This window comes from Ranitomeya imitator, chromosome 2, assembly GCF_032444005.1.
Source record: "Ranitomeya imitator isolate aRanImi1 chromosome 2, aRanImi1.pri, whole genome shotgun sequence".
In the NCBI taxonomy this organism is placed as follows: Eukaryota; Metazoa; Chordata; class Amphibia; order Anura; family Dendrobatidae; genus Ranitomeya; species Ranitomeya imitator.
Window position 1 is genome coordinate 216,085,277 of NC_091283.1, and position 26,367 is coordinate 216,111,643.

Here is a 26,367-nt window from a genome sequence, read left to right on the forward strand (position 1 = left end):
CTACCGCACCCGATCAATCTACAGGGTGGGCCATTTATGTGGATACACCCTTGCTGTGTAGTCTGAGATCAGTATGATATAGGGGCAGATACCCTGATTCCAGTGATGTATCAGTTGCTGGTCTGCATGCTATCACTTTCGTTCTATCATTGTTTTCTCTGCTGGGGTTCTCGTGTAAGGCGGTAGCCGTGGGTGAGATACTCGTGTTTTTCGCCCAGACATGCTATATAAAAATGGGGGTCCTGGCTGGGTGTGTGGACTTTAGCTATGGAGGTGTTATGCTTTTGCAGGCCGCATGCTGCCGGTGACTTGGCCAGGACCAGATCTTGCAAAGTTCAATGATGTAGACCACCGCTTAGAAAGGAACAAAAACTTGGTGGGAGTATCGCCAGCAGATAGCGGGGGCATAGCCTCATGACCATCTCCTTAGTACATGGATCATTCTCTCCGTCCTTCCCAGTAGGACTATGTTCTTCCTGGCTTGGTCCTCTGTCTTCACCACAACCCAGCACAACACTTTCCTCTCCCCAATAACAATACTACAGTGAGTAAGTGACAGGCCTGTAGGTGTCCTTTTTCTTCTTTCCTCTGCCTACTTATCAGACCATAGGTCTGCTGCTGCTACAGGCTGGGCCCGCTCTGACTTCCTGACAGGAAACAGTCCATGTTCCTTCACTTTAGCCCTTCCAATTTTGGGCTCGTCCCAACTATTAATCCTAACTGTCCCTATTAAGTCCCTACTGCTGGGCAGAACTTCACCTGTCACTAATAACATACATTAATATGTTGCACATAAAATACATTGCAACAATACATGTGTCTTTCAGGGGAAACGTGGGCAACACTTTCATCTTCTTACACTAGCAGAGCACTGAATGCTGAGCTGTGTAGAACCCCACTTGTAACACCGATTGGCAGCTTATGTGTACACTGTGCATTGACAGAAAGCTGCCAATAAGTGGTGGGGGTGGGGTTAGGAGAAACGAGACACCTAGTCCTGTAATGATAATCTCCTGCTAATAAAACAATGATTGTACTAAAACAACACACAGCCCAGTAAGTGACACATGGAGAGAGGGAGTGATGGAGTATATTATGGAGAGAGGCAGTGATGGAGTATACTGTGGAGAGAGGCAGTGATGGAGTATATTATGGAGAGAGGCAGTGATGGTGTATACTATGGAGAGAGGCAGTGATGGAGTATATTATGGAGAGAGGCAGTGAGGGGGTATATTATGGAGAGAGGCAGTGAAGGAGTATATTATGGAGAGAGGCAGTGAGGGGGTATATTATGGAGAGAGGCAGTGATGGAGTATATTATGGAGAGAGGCAGTGAGGGGGTATATTGTGGAGAGAGACAGTGATGGAGTATATTATGGAGAGAGGCAGTGATGGAGTATACTATGGAAAGAGGCAGTGATGGAGTATATTATGGAGAGAGGCAGTGAGGGGGTATATTATGGAGAGAGGCAGTGATGGGGTATATTATGGAGAGAGGCAGTGAGGGGGTATATTATGGAGAGAGGCAGTGATGGGGTATATTATGGAGAGAGGCAGTGATGAAGTATATTATAGAGAGAGGCAGTGATGGAGTATACTATGGAAAGAGGCAGTGATGGAGTATATTATGGAGAGAGGCAGTGAGGGGGTATATTATGGAGAGAGGCAGTGATGGGGTATATTATGGAGAGAGGCAGTGATGGAGTATATTATGGAGAGAAGCAGTGATGGGGTATATTATGGAGAGAGGCAGTGAGGGGGTATATTATGGAGAGAGGCAGTGAGTGGTATGTCATGGTGAGAGGCAGTGAGGGGGTATATTATGGAGAGAGGCAGCGATGGAGTATATTATGGAGAGAGGCAGTGAGGGGGTATATTATGGAGAAAGGCAGTGATGGAGTATATTATAGAGAGAGGCAGTGATGAAGTATATTATGGAGAGAGGCAGTGGTGGGATATAATATGGAGAGAGGCAGTGAGGGGGTATATTATGGAGAGAGGCAGCGATGGAGTATATTATAGAGAGAGGCAGTGATGAAGTATATTATGGAGAGAGGCAGTGATGGGATATAATATGGAGAGAGGCAGTGAGGGGGTATATTATAGAGAGAGGCAGTGATGGAGTATATTATAGAGAGAGGCAGTGATGGAGTTTCTTAGGAGAGAAGCAGTGAGGGGGTATATTATTGAGAGAGGCAGTGAGGGGTATGTCATGGAGAGAGGCAGTGAGGGGGTATATTATGGAGAGAGGCAGTGATGGAGTATATTATGGAGAGAGGCAGTGATGGAGTATATTATGGAGAGAGGCAGTGATGGGGTATATTATGGAGAGATGCAGTGAGTGAGTATCTTATTGAGAGAGGCAGTGAGGGGTATATTATAGAGAGAGGCAGTGATGGAGTATATTATGGAGAGAGGCAGTGATGGGGTATATTATGGAGAGAGGCAGTGAGTGAGTATCTTATTGAGAGAGGCAGTGAGGGGTATATTATAGAGAGAGGTAGTGATGGAGTATATTATGGAGAGAGGCAGTGATGGGGTATATTATGGAGAGAGGCAGTGAGGGGGTATATTATGGAGAGAGAGTGATGGAGTATATTATAGAGAGAGGCAGTGATGGAGTATATTATGGAGAGAGGCAGTGAGTGAGTATCTTATTGAGAGAGGCAGTGAGGGGGTATATTATGGAGAGAGGCAGTGATGGAGTATATTATCGAGAGAGGCAGTGATGGAGTATATTATGGAGAGAGGCAGTGAGTGGTATGTCATGGTGAGAGGCAGTGAGGGGGTATATTATGGAGAGAGGCAGTGATGGAGTATATTACGGAGAGAGGCAGTGATGGGATATATTATGGAGAGAGGCAGTGATGGAGTATCTTATGGAGAGAGGCAGTGAGGGGGTATATTATTGAGAGAGGCAGTGAGGGGTATGTCATGGAAAGAGGCAGTGAGGGGGAATATTATGGAGAGAGGCAGTGATGGAGTATATTATGGAGAGAGGCAGTGATGGAATATATTATGGAGAGAGGCAGTGAGGGGTATATTATAGAGAGAGGCAGTTATGGAGTATATTATGGAGAGATGCAGTGATGGAGTATATTATGGAGAGATGCAGTGATGGAGTATATTATGGAGAGAGGCAGTGATGGAGTATATTATGGAGAGAGGCAGTGATGGAGTATCTTATGGAGAGAGGCAGTGAGGGGGTATATTATGGAGAGAGGCAGTGATGGAGTATCTTATGGAGAGAGGCAGTGAGGGGTATGTTATTGAGAGAGGCAGTGAGGGAGTATCTTATGGAGAGAGGAAGGGATGGGGTATATTATGGAGAGGGGCATCAGGGGAACCCCAGGGGAATCAGGAAAAAAACTCCTAGAGAGGGCATCCGCCTTAACATTCTTAGTACCAGGAATGTACGAGACCACAAAATCAAAACGGGAGAAAAACAGGGACCATCGAGCCTGTCTAGGATTCAGTCGTTTGGCTGCAAAAAATCCTTCACAGACTAAGCTGGACAAAACAAAAACATGAAAATGCACAGAACTATAAAGTCCACTGCAGGTGGACAGCAAAAACCAAACCAGAACTTATCTTTGTAGAAAAGCACAACAAACTGGAGAGACCAGCAAGGAAGAGAATCCTTCCAGAACAATGGACAACTGGCACTGACTAAAAGATCCTGCAAAGCTATATACCCCAGTCAGTTTTGCAATTAGTAGATACACCTGTCCACTCCTGCAGTCCAGGCACAACGGCATTACCCTCTACAACCACCGGAGGGAGCCAAAAAGCTGAATTCACAACAGAGGGGGTATATTATAGAGAGAGGCAGTGATGGAGTATATTATGGAGAGAGGCAGTGATGGGGTATATTATGGAGAGAGGCAGTGATGGAGTATATTATGGAGAGAGGCAGTGAGGGGGTATATTATAGAGAGGGGCAATGAGGGGGTATTTTATAGAGAGAGGAAGTGAGGGGGTATATTATGGAGAGAGGCAGTGATGGAGTATATTATGGAGAGAGGCAATGATGGAGTATATAATGGAGACAGGCAGTGATGGGTTATATTATGGAGAGAGGCAGTGATGGGGTATATTATGGAGAGAGGCAGTGATGGAGTATATTATGGAGAGAGGCAGTGATGGGGTATATTATGGAGAGAGTCAGTGATGGGGTATATTATGGAGAGAGGCAGTGATGGGTTATATTATGGAGAGAGGCAGTGATGGGGTATATTATGGAGAGAGGCAGTGATGGAGTATATTATAGAGAGGGGCAATGAGGGGGTATATTATAGAGAGAGGAAGTGAGGGGGTATATTATGGAGAGAGGCAGTGATGGAGTATATTATGGAGAGAGGCAATTATGGAGTATATCATGGAGACAGGCAGTGATGGGTTATATTATGGAGAGAGGCAGTGAGGGGGTATATTATGGAGAGGGGCTGTGGAAAATGTATTATAGACCATAAAATGTTATGCACCCGTCTGATACATCTTTACAAGTAAATTTGTAATATCATATTGCATTAGTGTATGATAAATGAACCTGCCGTATGCTACACGATATTGTATTGTTTATTTTCTTTTTTATTACAATGTTTTAAGCAGATGGAATTGACATTAAAAAAAAAGTGGAATTCTGGTGTCTTGATTTTTATTCTCATGCTGTAAATTGGCATATTGTAGCGGTGAAGGGGTTAATCCCAGGTAGCACACGTCTGCACACTATTGCCATCTGTGTGTTGTCCGTGATTTTCATATTTGACACTGCAAATGCGGTCTGCAAGGAAACACGCACATGGGAACGGCCCCATAGAACTCCTAACCATTATATTGTATGAGTGATAACCGCGCATAAAACAGAAGTGAAAATGGCCGTCTGAACGAGGCCTAACCAAGGGTCCGACTATCAGAAGAAAGCGACCGTAATTCTCCCCGGGATCCATAAAGGTCCCCAGGTTTGTCTCCTTCTTTGGATATAAATAAAACTATTATTGAAGTTATGTCAATACATTCAGTCTGGAAAAGAAACTCATTTCTCATATAGTGAAACGCTCTGTGCTCTTTGCTGCAATTCTTATAAAACATTCCCATCAGCACTTATCTAAAATACAACTCAAAGTCTCAGAGGTCAGCAAGGGCAAGTCTGAAATGATAATCAAGAGCAAAGAATAATAATAATTATATTAATTTACTATGATAATAACAAGAAAAATCCAATTGGGTACAAAGAAAATCTATTAACAACAAAAAAAATGTGTGGTTTCGGCAAAAAAATGATTAAATACGTAAATATACAGGAGAATTATTACGTGTGAATATTAAATATAATTATTCAGCAGGTGGCAGTAACATAATAAAAGAATATATAATTACAGAGGCGAGCCCACTATCTTTTTCTTGATTAAACGTGAGTGTTCATGCCCATTATGTAGTGTGAGTGCAATAATATATTCACCTGCCGCCACTTTCTCTGGTGTCCAGGGCCGCTCTTCTCTGCTCCCCAGTGACGGCACCGCCATTCTCATTAGCCGTCTTCTTCTATGAGCTATACATGAGCCGGAGGTCGATTTCACAATAAAAGCCTCATTCTGAGACGCCATAGGCTTTTATTGTAAAAGACACTACCGTCCGGGTCACGCAAAGCACGGCGTGACCTTGAGGGGTGCACCCTCTGCGACCACGAGTGGCCCGTCAACGTCATAGCATATTCCACCTGGATGTACGTCCAAGGGCAACCAGAGGCCAGCAGCTGACGTTGGTGTGTAAGTTACTGGCGGTGCATGGCAGTGACGTCATGCACTGCCTGTCGTTTGCACGCTGAAGTCAGCAGTCAGCTGTCGATTTATGCTCCGGCCACACAAGAGGATGCTGCTCATCGTTAGATCGGGAGAAGGTGAGTAGAATAATTTTTTTTTTATGCTTTATAGAACAGCAGCAGAATGGAGGAATTATATACCTGGAAGGGGCCCAGGCTGGGAGATATATATACCAGGATGGGCCCAAAACGGGCGACATATACAAGGATTGGGGTTTTATAAAACAGGATTGGAGACACACTAGAATGGTCCGAGGTTGGGGCACATATAAACCAGGATGGGAGACATATCTACCAGGATAGGAGATATATATATATATATATGTATATATATATATACATACAGTGGGGCAAAAAAGTATTTAGTCAGTCAGCAATAGTGCAAGTTCCACCACTTAAAAAGATGAGAGGCGTCTGTAATTTACATCATAGGTAGACCTCAACTATGCGAGGCAAACTGAGAAAAAAAAATCCAGAAAATCACATTGTCTGTTTTTTTAACATTTTATTTGCATATTATGGTGGAAAATAAGTATTTGGTCAGAAACAAAATTTCATCTCAATACTTTGTAATATATCCTTTGTTGGCAATGACAGAGGTCAAACGTTTTCTGTAAGTCTTCACAAGGTTGCCACACACTGTTGTTGGTATGTTGGCCCATTCCTCCATGCAGATCTCCTCTAGAGCAGTGATGTTTTTGGCTTTTCACTTGGCAACACGGACTTTCAACTCCCTCCAAAGGTTTTCTATAGGGTTGAGATCTGGAGACTGGCTAGGCCACTCCAGGACCTTGAAATGCTTCTTACGAAGCCACTCCTTCGTTGCCCTGGTGGTGTGCTTTGGATCATTGTCATGTTGAAAGACCCAGCCACGTTTCATCTTCAATGCCCTTGCTGATGGAAGGAGGTTTGCACTCAAAATCTCACGATACATGGCCCCATTCATTCTTTCATGTACCCGGATCAGTCGTCCTGGCCCCTTGGCAGAGAAACAGCCCCAAAGCATGATGTTTCCACCACCATGCTTTACAGTAGGTATGGTGTTTGATGGATGCAACTCAGTATTCTTTTTCCTCCAAACACGACAAGTTGTGTTTCTACCAAACAGTTCCAGTTTGGTTTCATCAGACCATAGGACATTCTCCCAAAACTCCTCTGGATCATCCAAATGCTCTCTAGCAAACTTCAGACGGGCCCGGACATGTACTGGCTTAAGCAGTGGGACACGTCTGGCACTGCAGGATCTGAGTCCATGGTGGCGTAGTGTGTTACTTATTGTAGGCCTTGTTACATTGGTCCCAGCTCTCTGCAGTTCATTCATTAGGTCCCCCCGCGTGGTTCTGGGATTTTTGCTCACCGTTCTTGTGATCATTCTGACCCCACGGGGTGGGATTTTGCGTGGAGCCCCAGATCGAGGGAGATTATCAGTGGTCTTGTATGTCTTCCATTTTCTAATTATTGCTCCCACTGTTGATTTCTTCACTCCAAGCTGGTTGGCTATTGCAGATTCAGTCTTCCCAGCCTGGTACAGGGCTACAATTTTGTTTCTGGTGTCCTTTGACAGCTCTTTGGTCTTCACCATAGTGGAGTTTGGAGTCAGACTGTTTGAGGGTGTGCACAGGTGTCTTTTTATACTGATAACAAGTTTAAACAGGTGCCATTACTACAGGTAATGAGTGCAGGAAAGAGGAGACTCTTAAAGAAGAAGTTACAGGTCTGTGAGAGCCAGAAATCTTGATTGTTTGTTTCTGACCAAATACTTATTTTCCACCATAATATGCAAATAAATTGTTAAAAAAACAGACAATGTGATTTTCTGGATTTTTTTTTCTCAGTTTGTCTCCCATAGTTGAGGTCTACCTATGATGTAAATTACAGACGCCTCTCATCTTTTTAAGTGGTGGAACTTGCACTATTGCTGACTGACTAAATACTTTTTTGCCCCACTGTATATACATATATATATATATACCAGGATGGTAGACATATATATACCAGGATGGGAGACACACTAGAATGGTCCGAGGTTGGGGGGCATATAAACCAGGTTGGGAGATATATATACCAGGATGGGGGACATATGCAGTGCCTTGTGAAAGTATTCGGCTCCCTGGAACCTTTTCCCACATATCATGTTTCAAACATAAAGATACCAAATGTTAATTTTTGGTGAAGAATTAACAAGTGGAACACAATTGTGAAGTTGAATGAAATTTATTGGTTATTTTAAATTTTTGTGGAAAATCAAAAAGTGGGGCATGCAATATTATTCGGCTCCTTTAACTTAATACTTTGTTGCACCACCTTTTGCTGCGATTACAAGTCGCTTGGGGTCTGTCTCTATCAGTTTTGTTCATCGAGAGACTGAAATTCTTGCCCAATCTTCCTTGGCAAACAGCTCAAGCTCAGTGAGGTTTGATGGAGATCGTTTGTGAACAGCAGTTTTCATTTCTTTCCACAGATTCTCGATTGGATTGAGGTCCGGACTCTGACTTGGCCATTCTAACACCTGGATACGTTTATTTGTGAACCATTCCATTGTAGATTTTGCTTTATGTTTGGGATCATTGTCTTGTTGGAAGACAAATCTCCGTCCCAGTCTCATGTCTTTTGCAGACTCCAACAGGTTTTCTTCAAGAATGGTCCTGTATTTGGCTCCATCCATCTTCCCATCAATTTTAACCATCTTCCCTGTCCCTGCTGAAGAAAAGCAGGCCCAAACCATGATGCTGCCACCACCATGTTTGACAGTGGGGATGGTGTGTTCAGGGTGATGAGCTGTGTTGCCTTTACGCCAAACATATCGTTTGGCATTGTTACCAAAAAGTTCGATTTTGGTTTCATCTGACCAGAGCACCTTCTTCCACATGTTTGGTGTGTCTCCCAGGTGGCTTGTTGCAAACTTTAAAAGACACTTTTTATGGATATCTTTAAGAAATGGCTTTCTTCTTGTCACTCTTCCATAAAGGCCAGATTTGTGCAGTGTGCGACTGATTGTTGTCCTATGGACAGACTGTCCCACCTCAGCTGTAGATCTCTGCAGTTCATCCAGAGTGATCATGGGCCTCTTGGCTGCATCTCAGATCAGTCTTCTCCTTGTTTGAGATGAAAGTTTAGAGGGACGGCCGGGTCTTGGTAGATTTGCAGTGGTGTGATACTCCTTCCATTTCAATATGATCGCTTGCACAATGCTCCCACAATGCTCCTTGGGATGATTAAAGTTTTGGAAATAATTTTGTATCCATATCCGGCTTTAAACTTCTCCACAACAGTATCACGGACCTGCCTGTTGTGTTCCTTGGTCTTCATGATACTCTCTGTGCTTCACACAGAACCCTGGAGACTATCACAGAGCAGGTGCATTTATACGGAGACTTGATTACACACAGGTGGATTATATGTATCATCATTAGGCATTTAGGACAACATTGGATCATTCAGAGATCCACAATGAACTTCTGGAGGGAGTTTGCTGCACTGAAAGTAAAGGGGCCGAATAATATTGCACGTCCCCCTTTTCAGTTTTTGATTTTCCACAAAAATTTAAAATAAACAATAAATTTCGCTCAATTTCACAATTGTGTTCCACTTGTTGTTGATTCTTCCCCCAAAATTTACATTTGATATCTTTATGTTTGAAGCATGATATGTGGGAAAAGGTTACAGAGAGCCGAATACTTTCACAAGGCACTGTATACCAGGATGGGAGACACACTAGGATGGGCCCAGGATGGGGGACATATAAACCAGGATGGGGGACATATATACCAGGATGGGGGACATATATACCAGGATGGGGGACATATATACCAGGATGGGCCCAGGATGGGGAACATTAGTACAGGGCAGGGGACATTACTACATAAAGGTGGATGGGAAGCAACACATATGTCCTTATAGGATTCAGAATGCTACAAGGGCACATACATCTGACCAGCAAGCAGGTGGAGGCCCCAGGTCCAAATATTACTCCAGTGCCCATCGGGCTCTCGTTACACCACTGGTTACCCTGCCAGTCTTCAGAGCGATGACGTCACAGAGAAGCAGGGAAGAACGGCGCTGGACACTGGAGACATCAGTGGTAGGTCAGTATATTTAAACACTTAAACTACATTACATGCATGTATACACACATTTAATCAGTACAAAAGTATGAGTGTTTCTTTATTCAGAGCTGTAAAGTGCAAGTGCATCAATAAATAGTTAAAGCGTGAGTGGATAATGAAGAGACAAATTACCGACCATGCTGAGACATGATACTACGAATGACGCATGTTTCGCAGTTAGCTTTCTCAATGGGTTAAGAAAATAAATGACCGGGATAGAATATAAAAATAAGGAGGGGAAGGCACTTATAACAACCTTAAGCCAACAGGACCAAAGATACACATATGCAAATCAAAACTAATTAGCCGCAGCCTATAGCCAGTCAGTTAGAAAACATGGCAACAGCTATACTCGGGTGCATGCCAGCCCTGTCTTTGCTCATATTTATTCTATTGATTTTTTTTAATTGTGGTGTTGTTCTACCTAAGAGGATTTAACGGCTTTCTTTTGTGGCATGGCACATTACCTAATTTGATTTGTGGGATATTTGATTATATTGATAGTAAAAACCTTTAATGATCAGAAATAAAAGGACCTTAAATGCTACAGACACCTTTTGCATGTAAAAAATGTGACATATACTTAGTGGTTTCCTTTAATTCATAAGATTACAATAACTTCCTGGCTGTAACCTTCATTCTCTTATTCTTTTTCAGACACTTGATGTGCAGTTTTCAACCTGATCCAAGTTTCAGATTTTTCTCTGTGATATATTTTCCAGTAATATACAGGTGCTTGTCACAAAATTAGAATATCATCAAAAAGTTCATTTATTTCAGTTCTTCAATACAAAAGGTGAAACTCATATATTCTACAGAGTCATTACACACAGAGTGATCTATTTCATGTGTTTATTTCTGTTAATGTTGATGATTATGGCTTACAGCCAATGAAAACTCAAAAGTCATTATCTCAGTAAATTAGAATACTTTATAACATCAGCTTGAAAAAATGATTTTAAAATCTGAAATGTTGGCCTAGTGAAATATATGTTCAGTAAATGCACTCAGTACTTGGTCGGGGCTCCTTTTGCATCAATTACTGCATCAATGCGGCGTGGCACGGAGGAGATCAGCCTGTGTGGCACTGCTGAGGGGTTATGGAAGCCCAGGTTGCTTTGATAGCAGCCTTCAGCTTGTCTGCATTGTTGGGTCTGGTGTCTCTCATCTTCCTCTTGACAATATGCTATAGATTCTCTATGGGGTTAAGGTCAGGCGAGTTTGCTGGCCAATCAAGCACAGTGAGGGTATGTTTCCAAGTGGCGTATTCCGACCGCTTTGGACGCAGCGGACACCCGCCCCATTCAAAGCGCTGCTGGCTTTTGTACGGGTGGTGATTCCGCATGCGTTCATTGAACGCATGCAGAATCACAGCATCCTATACAGAGAACGGTGCTATTTCTCTTGCAGAAACTGAGAGTCTCTGCAAGATAAATAGACATGCTGTGGTCTATAATGATGCGCTGCATGTGCGTATACACAGGTCTGCCACCTGCGTCTTTGTTCGCATAGTGGATATGGGATTTCATAAAATCGCATCCACTATGCTGTAACATCTGGATGCTGCGGCTGTACGCAGCGTCCATTCAGCAGCAAGTACACCACGTGGATACCCTGATACTGTTGTATATGAACCAGGTGTTGGTACTTCTGGCAGTGTGGACAGGTGCCAAGTCCTGCTGGAGAATTACATTTCCATCTCCAAAAAGCTTGTCGGCAGAGGGAAGCTTGAAGGGCTCTAAAATTTCCTGGTAGACGGCTCATCTGACTTTGGTCTTGATAAAACACAGTGGACCTACACCAGCAGATGACATGGCTCCCCAAAGCATCACTGATTGTGGAAACTTCACAATAGACCCCCAGCAGCTTGGATTGTGTCCTCTCCACTCTTCCTCCAGACTCTGGGACCTTGATTTCCAAATGAAATGCAAAATTTACTTTCATCTGAAAACAACACCTTGGACCACTGACAACAGTCCAGTTCTTTTTCCCCTTGGTCCAGGTAAGACGCTTCTGTCTATTGGTCATGAGTGGCTGACACAAGGAATGTGACACTTGTAGCCCATGTCCTGGATACGTCTGTGTGTGGTGGCTCTTGAAGCAATGACTCCAACAGCAGTCCACTACTTGTGAATCTCCCCCAAATTTTTAAATGGCCTTTTCTTAACCCCTTAACGACCGCCGATACACCTTTTAACGGCGGCAGATAAGGGTACTTATTCCTCAGAGTGGCTTTTTAACGGCGCTGAGAAATAAGGGTAGAGCGCCCCCCAGCATTGAAAATTCTCCAGAATCACAGCTACCAGGGGTAGCTGAGACCCCAGAGAACATGATTTGGGTTGGTTTTTACCGACCCCAGTGTTGTGATCACCGTTATTCATGGAATAACGGTGACCGGAAAAAAAAAAGTCTGATTTCCCATTTAATTTCTCTCTCCTCTGATATGATCTAGCACATCAGAGGAGAAAGAAATGGGGTCCCCAAGCTCCCCCTCGGTACATCCCATGTCCCTGGACACTCCTGTATAATTCAGTCCTGTCTCCCGGCCGTCAGCATCTTCTTCCAGGAAGAAAATTGCGTGCGAATGCACAGTGCGCCCGCCGAAATTTGCCAGCCGGCACCCGGCAACAATAGGACATTTTTCCCATTGGTCCATTTTAATCACTGTGATAGAGTCTATCACAGTGATCAAAATAAAAAAAATAGTACATCAAACCCCCTTTATCACCCCCTTAGTTAGGTAAAAGTAATAAAATACAAAAATAATTATTAATTTCCATTTTTCCATTAGGGTTAGGGTTGGGCTAGGGTTATGGTTAGAGTTGGGGCTAGGGTTAGGGTTGGAGTTGGGGCTAAGGGTCTCCAAACGTGACATGGCGCCCACCATTGATTCCAGCCAATTTGCATTTAAAAAGTCAAACAGTGCTCACTCCTTTCTGAGCTCAAACAGTGGCTTTCCCCCACATACAGGGTATCAGCGTACTCAGGAGAAATTGTACAACAAATTTTGTGGTCCATTTTCCCCTGATACCCTTGTGAAAAAAAAAAAAATTGGTTCCAAAGTAAATTTTTTGTGAAAAAAGTTAAATGTTCATTTAGTTTTTGTGAAGCACCTGAAGGGTTAATAAACTTCTTGAATAGGGTTTTGCACACCTTGAGGGGAGCTGTTTTTAGAATGGTGTCACTTTTGGGTATTTTCTGTTATATTGACCCCTCTAAACTCACTTCAAATGTGAGGTGGTCCCTAAAAAAATGGTTTTGTAAATTTTATTGGAAAAATGAGAAATCGCCGGTCAACTTTAAACCCTTACAAAAAAAAAATCATGTTTCCAAAATTGCGCTGATGTAAAGTTGACATTTGGGAAATGTTATTTATTAACTATTTTGTTTGACACCACTCTCTGATTTAAAGGTACAAAAATTAAATATTTTTGCCAAACTTCTTTTTTTTTCATAAATAAATGCAAGTTATATATAAGAAAACTTATGCATTGTTTATCTACCATCCTTTCCTTTGTTTTGTAAACTGTTTAGTACAAATTCATATTATATTATTTAATTTTTGTGCATGTCTGCTGATTGTTGCTATACCCCTCGTCCTGTGGCCGTCACCTGTCCACATTTAATTTGGCGCTACAAGCAGGAAACAGAATCACAATGCAGAAGGCAATCAGGGATGGTAGCGCGGCACACCTGTCTCATTTGCTCTCCCGCCGACTCTAAACGCTCCGACCCTGAGCTTGTCAGCAGGGTCCATACTAAGACAACTTGCAAAATTTGATGGCAATCAAAGAATGGGACGATCGCATGCAAAGCTAGCTGAGGAGCTGCACTCTGATGTAATGCTGCATGTGCTGGAGGGAGAAGCCTGGGAAACTGCACGGTGGAGGTATATGGAGAAAGAAGCTCGGCCACTAGTTTCCGGATGAGCTTCTTTAATCGATGTCAGCAAGAGGATGAAAACATATACCAGTATATAAATGCTTTACAGATAATGTTACAGACCTGCCAACAAAAATGCAAGGCTGGAGCCTCTATTTTTATCTATCCTGACATCATCCTAAATGAACAGTTTGTTCAGAGACTGATGGATTCATCGCTGAGATGGAAATTGCAGGATTAGATATGGACGAATGAGACACTTCAGTTTGGCCAGGTTGCCGTAGGAGCTTTGGCTTGTTAAGGTGAGAATGATATGGACTCCAGCACTGTGCGGATGTATGGCACCAGAGGACAGGGAGTTCAGGCTGAAAACCAGCAGTCCAGCTGAGATGAGTGCCGCAATCCAGGAACTCCAGTGGATCAGCTAAGAAGGACTCTCGCCCCATCAAGTGAGGTGGGGGGGGAGAGCAACCAGTCCATTCTGTGTATGACCCATCACCCTGACAGATAGTGTGGGAAAAACTGAAAAATTCGTCAAATGTCCCTTCGTATTGGTCACCAGAAGAGACCCGGGACTGGACGGCCCCAGCGCAGCCTGACCCACCCCCATGGACAACCTCGTCCAAACCAGGACCAAAGTCGAGAACACCTGAAAAAATCTATACCACTTTGCTCAATATGCTGGAGGTGCCAAGAAAGAGGGCATGTCTCCTGGAACTGCCCCCTGCTCAGGCAATGGATAGTAGAGTGCAAGCCAGGACATTTAACTGAACATCACCTCCTGGGGTAGGGCACACTGGAGAAAATGCCCCATGTAGGCAAGGCCCAAGAACCCCTAAAAACCAGGTGTCCCGAAGTCGAGTGATGGACGTACTGATTGAAGACAAAATGGTGCTCTGGCTAGTAGATACAGGATCTGAAGTCTCCACAATGCCACTGGAGTACGTCAAGACTCAATTCGGTCACTTTATCAAAGCTGAGTGAGGAAAATTGGTAAGCTGACAGCCCTTAAGCAGATGAAGATTCCAGTCCATGGCATAGCATGGATGGACATGAAGATTGGAGACCTGGATGTAGGTCAAATAGGGGTTGTGTTGTTGGTGGATGGGGATTGATGGTCAGGAACCTGAATTATATTAGGAATGAATAATCTGCGTGATCTAGACCAGTTGATGTTTCACAAAGATGGCCTGGGACAATGGCAGACAGTCACCAACATCGGCCTACACAGAAGGCATTCCAGAGACTGAGTCGAGTATGTGGGATTCGCTACAGTGTTTCCAAAGTTGAAATGGTGGGGATTGCGACCGTCCCACCAGGGCGTAAAAATAATATTTTGTCTTGTCAGGAACAGATTGTACAGATGGATGTGTGAAGCCGCTGAAGACTCAACGGAATAGATCTGATTATTGAGTACCAGAAGCCAACAGGAATCGGACAAGGCCTGATGATCGCACATACTATGGTGACTGTGGTGGATGGACAAGTGGACATCCGGTGTGCCAATGTACACAATTATCCTGTCATGCTTTGTGCAGGTGAAAAAGTTCTGGATTTGTATGTGTATGGAGGAGAGACAGTCCCCAAAGTCCAACTGGTACTGATAGATGAGGAACAAGAAACGTGGACTGAGACTGTGTCCGAGGCTCCGAAGACAGCACAGACTCTGGAGTGGAATGGCTGGAAGATCCTTGAAATAATACAATTCGACATCAAGCAGTTCTCCTCTGAACAAATTCAGCTGATAGAAGACCTGTTATGGGAGTTTCAAGCTGCTTACCCCAGAAATGAAGATGATTTTGGATGTACAACCCATATTGGACACGAGATTCTAATGGGAGACATACCTCCGATCCGTGAGTGATATCGACAAATACCTCCTAACCTGTACTAGGAAGTAAAAGCCATGCTATCACAGATGCTGAGTAGTGGAGTAGTGCAGGCGAGACAGAGTCCATGGGCTGCACTCAGTGCTCGTCCGAAAAAAAACGGAAGCTTGAGATTTTATGTCGACTTTCACAAGTTGAATAGTGTCACCATACAAAGCGCTTACCATTTGACTGCAGTGGAAGAGTCCCAGATAGCGCTTCGACAGGCCAAGTATTTCTCCATCTTAGATCTGGTAAGTAGCTACTGGCAGGTTACAGTGGCTGAAAGAGACAGCTTTCATTTTAAAATGAAAAACTGTTTGGGAGAGCTGAATTTTAAAATCATCTTGATCTATCTGGACGACGTCATCATCCTTCATGCACCCACGTTCGAGCAACATCTAAGAAGACTATGAAAAGTGCTAACCCATTTACAGGTCCACGGTTTGAAGTAGAAGCCTGAAAGTGTAATTTGTTTCAGAGAGAAATCGAATATCTAGGATACGTGGTTTATTCAGGTGGAGTCCGAATCTGGAAGCAAAGTGGAAGCTGAAAGGAACTGGCCTCCGCCATGGACTCTTCGAGAGCTGCGAGTCTTCCTGGGACAAACAGGATACGATCGACGCTTCATTTTGATCTTTGCTAGGGTAGCCGAGCCTCTTCACAAGTTACTGAAGGGGACTGTAAAAGGCTCAAAGAATCGACCCATTGCCTGGGGACCCTCGCAATAACGAGCCATAGATCAGATTAAAGAAGCCTTGACCAATACCTCTGTGTTGGCATACGCTCAATGTAATTGTCTATTCATTCTATATAAGGGTAGAAGCCTTCACGGATTGGACGTGGTGCAGGCTCAAGAGCATGGGACAAGGAATAAGTAATAGCGTAGAAACAAAAAATCTATAGGAGAGAAAAAGCGCACATAGGGTCTTATCCGACAATTTCAGAATGTTATTCAGACAGCTGCTCACCAGCTGCCGCAGATCCACGGGTCAAGGATTGATCATATCAGGAAATACCACACACATATCCTGAGGAAGAAGTCATGTATAGACTTCGAAACACGTTGAATAAAACCACCATTCCTTTTCATCAATACGATCGGATTTCCATTTGTTCAGCAGCGCGGACAATATCCACAAAAATCCTTTATATGGTTCCTTTATATGAGTAATAGCGTACGGCAGTCAACACGATCTACACTCTGAAATGTATGAACACATGCATTTCTATGCAAAACAACTTACTGTTCATATGTTCAGGCTTTCAAGCATCTTTTAACTGCTTTAGGTTCACAAAGGCACCATGCAATTAAAGAAGTGAGCTGAACCTTCTTCAGGCATTTTCCACTATGAAGACACTCAATATTTTATAATAGAAGTCAATGGGAAGACTCAAAAGATGCCCGGACACACTGGCAGGACAGACAGAAGAGGCCTCTGTACAAGAACAGTATATGGGCCTTTTGCAGTCCAATGGCTCATCATAATGCATAATTCCACTTGCTTTGTAAGTAGGAGTGACCCCCTTATGTCTTGGGCCCCTGTGCCACCACACAAGTTGCACCAATCATAAATCCACTCGACTGGAGCATTTTTCCTGGAGCAATGTTTCTAAAACAATGAGAACAAAAAATGTCAAAAATATCTCAATAAGTGCTCAGAAATAATAAAATGCTACATAAGGCACTTTTGGGATAATAAATCTGTTTCCTGAAGCATCTTTTGGGCAAGTTTACCAGCCTGAAAAAGATGTCATATGCACACACCCGAAGACTAAGTGGAGACAGAGTTTTTTGGAGCAGATCTGTTTTTGCTGTTGTAGGGGGTATGATATAATATGTTCATACCTTTGCCCTTCTCTCTTTTCCCGGTGCTGTATGTTATTAGTGTATGTGTATAGGTAACATATGATGGTATTGCTACACGGTTTAGTAAATTATCGTGTCTTGTTCACTAGATGAAGTACCTTAGAAGAGTGTACATTGTACTAGAAAGGAGTTCCACATAGTTAGGAGCTTAATGTAGGAGGGGTAAGCAGCAGATAAGAGAGGGAGGACTTCCGCATTGGAAGGAGAAGGGCCAGGGCACCCAAACAGTACATACAGGCTTGAGTGCCCAGGACAATAGCAGCAACCATGCAACGTTTATTAAGAGAGAAGCCCAGCCATCCACAGCATCAGGCTGGAATAGCAGAGGTCAGTACAGCAGTGGGAAGGGAGAAACAAGACAGAAGCAGTGACAGGATGGGGGCACAGGTAGCTACGTGATGTGGCAGCTTATAGCTTGGGCAGATGCCCCCAGTACAGGGGTGAAACAGCCGCTGAGGGAACTTCCAGAGGCAGTGAGCGTGGAACAGGAGTACGCTGGGTCACCACAAAGCACAATACAGAAGGGCAGGTCGCTCGCCAAGTGTCAACTAGCTTCGGAGGTAGAAATTCTCTTGTCTGGGGCGAAACAGGCTAACGAAGGACTAACCATTACAGAGCTGAATTGGGAGGGCTCTGAGGAACCGTGCGGCATGGTCCGACCGGGGTGTGTGCTGTGTGACAAAGGAAAGCGCAGGGAAAGAAGTAGAAATGTGTAATGCAAATCCTACTGTTAATGCTGTGAAGAATATGGATGTGCTGCGTAAAGAAAACAGTAAAGTTGCTTATTTGAAAGTTGAACAGGGCTGTGTCTCAATCTTTATAACACCGACTAATGGAAGCCTACAGCGAAACAGAAGTGACCCTGATGGCGCAGAAAGTGTAGCTACAGGTACGCAAAGTGATGGACAATGTTTTCATGTAATGTGAGGCCAGGGCACGGATACGCCGGAGTGCTCGGTGATGACTACTGCCCTGACGTGCCTCTTACACTTGGCGTAGTGGGGCTGGATGCCGAAACCATGCTGCAAGGAAATGCTGTAAAAGATGATATTGATGTGACAAGAGAAGATGCTGATTACTTAAATGTAACCAGGAATAGTAAGAATTGTGATGCTGAGAAAAGTGAAGAAATTGATGTACTGGAAGTGAGCAAGAGAGATGGAGAAATTGCTGATGTTGCTACTGGACTGATTGTGACTGACTCCAAGATGGCGATTCTAAAGATGGCGGAGAATGGTGCCAAAACGGAGTATAATAACTCTGACCCCGCCCCTCATGGGCGTCCTGACCTAGAAGTGGCGCAAAAAATTACCTGGTAGAGTCAGAGGTCTAAGTATGGCGTCCGCCTCTGGTTGGAGTGTCTGAAAAAGAGTAGTACTGGCCCCTTTCCACAGATTGCTAGAAAATGGGTGGAGCAGCAGGAAGCGACCCCACCCTGGAACGGGTGGGGCCCAGAAGAAAACCTCTCATGCAGCTGCGCGGTCCCATCACAAGCTACGAGACCGGCAGCGATGGAGCACTCATGTTCGCGAAGCTGCGGAGGTGTAGGCCGAATTGAGTGGATATGGAGGCAAGAGGAGGAAAAGACTAGGCCCGGCAGACAGAAAGGGGTCGCAGATGAATTCTGTACCAAACGTTTCCCCAATCCAGCAGAGGAGCAGTTCAGGCGGCTGCCGGAGCCAGAGCTTCATCGTCTGGGTCCGGAACATCTAAGTCGAGAGTTGGAACCGGAAGGTGCGACCGCCTCGGAGGAGCCTGCGCTGAAAGTGAAGGAGACGGAGTGCGCAGCTGCCATGGTGGTGAAGCCTAAAAGCTATGGGACGGGCGTGGTCCGGCCACAGAAGGCAGTGAGTAACCCGCAGCCCCAGACCATCGAGGACAGGTCCGTGCTAGGTAATATCGTAACCCGAGGGTAGTCCCGTGCTAATCCTCCATCAGAAGGACCCTTCCCATCCCCCACGCAGGCCGCCTGGATCGAGGAGGTCATCCTCCACACGAATCAATGGGAGAAGGAGGTGTGGGTGTAGTTGAGACAACCGGGAGGGGGCGCTATGGCCGGACGGCGCACCAGCGGGCAGTTGATTTACACTTATGTGAAATGCGGGTATGGATTTATCCGGGAGGATGACACCAGCATGAAAGTGTATGTGAATGCTGCCTCGGTAAAATTTGGCATGCCCTTGAAATTAGGCGACTGGGTCACTTTCTACCGGGAGGATGGCCCCTGGGGATTCTTTGCGGTTGCTGCAACTCAACAGGAGTAAGGAGAACCGGTACTGTGTGCGGGCATTGAATCAGCCCACACGGAACCTGATCTTCAGGCCAATGCGCAGAGTAGGGATACCCCGGCCAGACAATGGCCGCCACTGACGACTGCAGCTGTAGTGTCAACGTCAGCTCGAGCAAGAACACCTGATTGTAAAGGAGACCATGCGACACGGGACAGGTGTCGCTAAAAGAATGGACTCTAGCAAAATTTTGAAAATATGCATAGTTAGTGCTGGTTGCACCTGATATGCAGGAATGTTTCGCTTCCCGATGGGCAAAGGAGCCCTGCAGCACAAGAACAGTGGTTCACTAAGGCCGGAGAGGCCCAAAGCTTTGGTATTGTTAAATGGGAACCCCCACCTTGAGTTTGTTTCTTTTGTGCTGCGCCTGCTGTGCTCTTTCTGCTGGAAAGCAGGAACTTGCCCTGGAACGGAGCCCTGACTTGTTGCGCGACTGCAGCAACGGACTGTTTTCAGGACAGGCAGTGCACATGGCATTAAAAGGACAATGCTTGATGTGAAGGGAGAGGGACGCCTTTCCCCTTAAGGACTGTTGACCTAATGCATAAGGTCTTCTCATATGTGAATAGGTTGAAACAGTGCTTTCTTCAAGGGAAGAAGGAGGACATCCCCAAGGACTACAGACCTCATGCATGGGTCATGCTGTATATATTCGGGTAAACTCATTGAATGAGATTGTAGTTGATAGACTTCACCTGGAGGACAGTGAACCAGAAATGATGTTCTTCCAATACAGACTGTGCTGCGCCTTTTTGTGTGGCCTTGACTCACGATGAGTTACTCTTATCAACATTATGCCTACCTCGTGTTGCCTTCCTGCGTGGAGTATAGATTGTAAAAATAAAGGTTTATGCGGTACAGAATTAAAGTGAAGGGGGAATGTAGGTGGTATGATATAATATGTTCATACCTTTGTCCTTCTCTCTTGTCCCGCTGCTGTATGTTACTAGTGCTTGTGTATATGTAACATATGATGGTATTGCTACACGGTTTAGTAAATTACCGTGTCTTGCGCACTACATATATATATATATATATATATAATGTTATACTGTCTTTCTTATCCTTTAATCAGCTATCTATATATATATATATATATCTATATCTATATATATGAAAAAAAAGGAAAACAGCACACAAAGAAAATAATAGAAAAAAGTGGGCTTTAATGCCTGGACGGCGTGGCAACGTTTCGGATTTCCAATCCTTTTTCAAGCCTATATATATATATAATTGTCTAAGGGGTACTTCCGTCCGTCTGTCTGTCCTTCTGTCACGGATATTCATTGGTCGTGGCCTCTGTCTATCATGGAAATCCAAGTCGCTAATTGGTCGCCGCAAAACAGCCACGACCAATCAGCGACGGGCACAGTCCGGAAGAAAATGGCCGCTCTATACTCCCCGCAGTCAGTGGCCAGCACCCACTCCCCGCAGTCAGTGTCCCCGGCGCTCCGCTCCCCGCAGTCAGTGTCCCCGGCGCTCCGCTCCCCGTAGTCAGTGTCCCCGGCGCTCCGCTCCCCGCAGTCAGTGTCCCCGGCGCTCCGCTCTTCGCAGTCAGTGTCCCCAACGCTCCACTCCTCGCAGTCAGTGTCCCCGGCACTCCGCTCCCCGCAGTTAGTGTCCCCGGCGCTCCGCTCCCCGTAGTCAGTGTCTCCGGCGCTCCGCTCCCCGCAGTCAGTGTCACCAGCGCTCCGCTCCCCGCAGTCACTGTCCCCGGCGCTCCGCTGCTTACTCCCCTCCGGTCACCGCTAACACAGGGTTAATGCCGGCGGCAACGCATTCCGTTACCGCCGCTATTAACCCTGTGTGTCCCCAACCTTTTACTATTGATGCTGCCTATGCGGCATCAATAGTAAAAGAAAGTAATGTTAAAAATAGTACAAAAACAAAAAACCTGCTATACTCACCCTCCGTTGTCCGCTCGCGCCTGCCGCCCGCGCCTGCCGCCATCTTCCTTTCCCAGTGATGCTTTGCGAAATTACCCATAGGACCTAGCGGTTTCACGAGACCGCTAAGTCATATGGGTAATTTCGCAGAGCATCCTGGGAACGCAAGATGGCGGCAGCCGCGCGCCAATCTGCACAGCGCCGTTGGATCCCAGGAAGCGGAGAGACGGGACGCTGAGGAGCAGCGACCAGAATGGTGAGTATGTTCAACTACAAGGGGCCCTCGGATCGTTAGGTGAGTATGTTTATTTTTTATTTTTTTAACGTGTGACATACATGGCTCGGTAACATAGTACGTCACTGGGCAATATACTACATGGCTCTGTGCTGTATACTACAAGGCTGGGCAATATACTACGTGGCTCTGTGCTGTATACTACGTCACTGGGCAATATACTAAGTGGCTCTGCTGTATACTACGTCACTGGGCAATATACTACGTGGCTCTGCTGTATACTACGTGGCTGGGCAATATACTACGTCGCTGTGCAATATACTACGTGGCTCTGTGCTGTATACTACGGGGCTGGACAATATACTACGTGGCTCTGTGCTGTATACTACTTGGCTGGGCATTATAGTATGTGGCTGGACAATATACTACGTGGCTCTGTGCTGTATACTACGTCACTGGGCAATATACTACGTGGCTCTGCTGTATACTACGTCACTGGGCAATATACTACGTGGCTGGGCAATATACTACGTGGCTGGACAATATACTACGTGGCTCTGTGCTGTATACTACATGGCTGGGCAATATACTACGTGGACATGCATATTCTAGAATACCCAATGCGTTAGAATCGGGCCACCATCTAGTATATATATATATTGCTATTTGGTGTGCCTGTTAAATAGGGAAAGTGTAGTACTGAAGTTTGCCCACTAGATGGAATACCTTAGAAGAGTGTACATAGTACTGGATAGGAGTTCCACATAGTTAGGAACTAGTTAATGTAGACGGTTCAGCTGCACATAATAGAGGGATAACTTCCTCATTGGAAGAAGGGCCAGAGCACCCAAACAGTCCATATGGACTCGAGTGCCCAGGACAATAGCAGCAACCATGCAAGCCCAGCCATCCACAGCATCGGACTGGAACAGCAGAGGCCAGTACAGCAGTGGGAAGGGAGAAACAAGAACGGGGGCACAGGTAGCTCCATGATGTGGTAGCTTATAGCTTGGGCAGATGCCCTCCGTACCGGGGTGAAACGGCCACTGAGGGAACTTCCAGAGGCAGTGAGCGTGGAACAGGAGTACGCTGGGTCACCACAAAGCACAATACAGAAGGGCAGGTCGCTCGCCAAGTGTCAACTAGCTTCGGAGGTAGAAATTCTCTTTTCTGGGGCGAATCAGGCTAAGGAAGGATGAACTGTTACAGAGCTGAATTGGGAAGACTCTAAGGAACCGTGCGGCATGGTCCGACCTGGGTGTGTGCTGTGTGACAGAAAGGAAAGCGCAGGGAAAGAAGTAGAAATGTGTAATGCAAATCCTACTGTTAATGCTGTGAAGAATATGGACGTGCTGCGTAAAGAAAACAGTAAAGTTGTTTATTTGAAACCTACAGTGTTTCACTGGTTGGGCCCAATCCTTTCGCCTGCCCTTATTCACACTGAGGTCAACATTGACACAATGTAAGGTTTTAAAGGGAACCTGTCACCCCGTTTTTTGAGATTGAGCTATAAATACTGTTAAATAGGGCCTGCGCTGTGTGTTCCTATAGTGTATGTAGTGTACCCCGATTCCCCACCTATGCTGAGATATAACTTACCAAAGTCGCCGTTTTCGCCTGTCAATCAGGCTGGTCAGGTCGGGAGGGCATGGTGACATCGCTGGTTCTTCCTCAGCTTTACGTTGGTGGCGTAGTGGTGAACAAGCAGCACGCGATCTGCGCTGTAATCCCTTGCATCGGTGGGGGCGGCCATCTTCCTGGGGCCGCGCGTGCGCAGATCGAGTGCTCTGCTGCACGGGGCTTCAGGAAAATGGCCGCGGGATGCCGCGCGTGCGCATTAGAGATCGCGGCGGCCATTTTCCCAAAGCCGAGTTTGCATCTCGGCTTTGGGAAAATGGCCGCCGCGATCTCTAATGCGCACGCGCGGCATCCCGCGGCCATTTTCCTGAAGCCCCGTGCAGCAGAGCACTCGATCTGCGCACGCGCGGCCCCAGGAAGATTGCCGCCCCCACCGATGCAAGGGATTACAGCGCAGATCGCGTGCTGCTTGTTCACCACTACGCCACTACGCCACCAACGTAAAGCTGAGGAAGAACCAGCGATGTCACCACGCCCTCCCGACCTGACCAGCCTGATTGACAGGCGAAAACGGCGACTTTGGTAAGTTATATCTCAGCATAGGTGGGGAATCGGGGTACACTACATACACTATAGGAACACACAGCGCAGGCCCTATTTAACAGTATTTATAGCTCAATCTCAAAAAACGGGGTGACAGGTTCCCTTTAATATTAGACATTGTAGGACTGTCCCGATCAGAGTTACCGTGACGAGGTGGGATGGCTTTTGTGCTATTTTTTTTATCAAAAAACAGTATTACTCTGTGTTTTTTAAATGCACTTTTGCTTTTTTACTTAGTTACATCAGGGTTTTCGTTTACTTTTTTCTCTCGTAGGTTTCAATGTTTTGTGGCCAATGTGAACATGCGCTTAACCTATGCATGTGTACCAACTCAATTTAAGCTCAATTTTGTGGGTTTTTTTCTTTGTTTATTTGAAAGTTGAACAGTACTGTGTCTCAATCTTTATAACACCGACTGATGGGAGCCTACAGCGAAATAGAAGTGACCCTGATGGTGCAGAAAGTGTAGTTACAGGTACGCAAAGTGATGGACAATGTTTTCATGTAATGGGAGGCCAGAGCACGGATACGCCGGAGTGCTTGGGCATGACTGCTGACCTGGTTGTGCCTCTTACACTGTTCATATGTAGAGTTTTTGAACATTTATTTCCTCTTAAAAAGGGAATCTGTCCCTCTGGATGCTTTTAAGCTATTATTATGGGCTTACAAGTAATAGAATGGTTAAACCAGTCTTACCTGTATGCCTCATAGCTGTGGTCTAGATGTTGAGAAATGTACTTTTAATGTTTTATGTTAATGTGTTCTTCAAAGCTCCGGGGCGTGTGGTGCCTGGAAAAAATCCCTGCCTATTCATTATAATATCACCCCCCTCCCATGCACATCACACTGACCTGTAACGTGCAGTTGCGGAACCGTAACTTTGCGCATGCGCCGTGGAATCATGTGTTTATGGGTGCCTTACCTGCCCTTCTATGGGCAGTGTCTTTAACCTTCTGTGCTGTAGCAGAGACTTGCCAATGCCTGCACAGAAGTCTATGTGCAGACAGTGTCTTTTATATGCTAATGCAGCCGATGAGCTTTCTGGAACATGCAGCCTGAAGTGGCTTCACGATGGTTTTGCCTTTGTTCTTGTGGCAACTCCACAGCCTGAGCCTTTCCCTGTGTACAGTGAAGCATGGAGGGCAGGCAGCTTCCCAGCAGAAGCCACTCAGAGAATGAGCAGGACACCTTTTTTTAACATCTTCAAGGTTTCCCAACCCTAAAGAAGGGACATAACACGGAACACGCACACAGCAACGTCGCTTTGACATTGCTGTACATTATCTTCCAAAAGTTTCATGCACTCTTATTTGCACGTGATGTCTCTTTCAGGTGGACATGCTCCCTAGCCGCCAGAAAAAATGCTAAAGAAATGCTAAAATGAATGAGTATAAGCACTGCAATGTAAAAAATCACTGCTGTGCATATATTCAGGCAAATTAGCTTCTTTTAACTACTTCAGGTTTCCAAAACTACAAAGTTGTTAAAAGATGTGACCTGACTGTTCTTCGGATCCCAGAGGTTGGACCAGACGTTGGATCCCAGAGGTTTGACCAGACGTCGGATCCCAGAGGTTGGATCCCAGAGGTTGTACCAGAGGTTGGACCAGAGGTCGGATCCCAGAGGTTTGACCAGACGTCGGATCCCAGAGGTTCGATCCCAGGGATCCCAGAGGTTGGACCAGACGGCGGATCCCAGAGGTTTGACCAGACGGCGGATCCCAGAGGTTGGACCAGACATCAGATCCCAGATGTTGGACCAGACATCGGATCCCAGATGTTGGACCAGACATCGGATCCCAGAGGTTGGACCAGACATCGGATCCCAGAGGTTGGACCAGACATCGGATCCCAGAGGTTGGACCAGAGGTCGGATCACAGAGGTTGGACCAGAGGTCGGATCACAGAGTTTGGATAAAGTGACTCTACAGACTTTTCATCACTTAGAATAAAACCTTTGGAGAACCTGTAGCCATTTTCTTATCACTTAGCACCAACCAGGTGAGTACCATTTCTCTATAAATGAGGAGGGAGAAGGGACTGTCACTATGGCCATCAGAACATCACAGAAAACATTTTCCGTGTCCCATTCACAGAATACAGGTACTATTTTAATGTCTGTACTCTGTTGATATAAAGGCACAGATGATTGGCCTCAGGGAGACCAAAACATCCAACACTGCAGAGACACCATCACGTGTTTCTCAACGCAGTGATTCCAGAACACTGCC

General features: G+C 45.4%; 1 protein-coding gene across 1 annotated transcript in view; it reads right to left on the minus strand.

Moving 5' to 3' along the window:
- The window catches only part of LOC138662700 (gamma-aminobutyric acid receptor subunit beta-4-like), a 384,988-nt gene that overhangs the window by 119,186 nt on the left and 239,435 nt on the right, over nucleotides 1–26,367 (minus strand). The window lies entirely within an intron of this gene.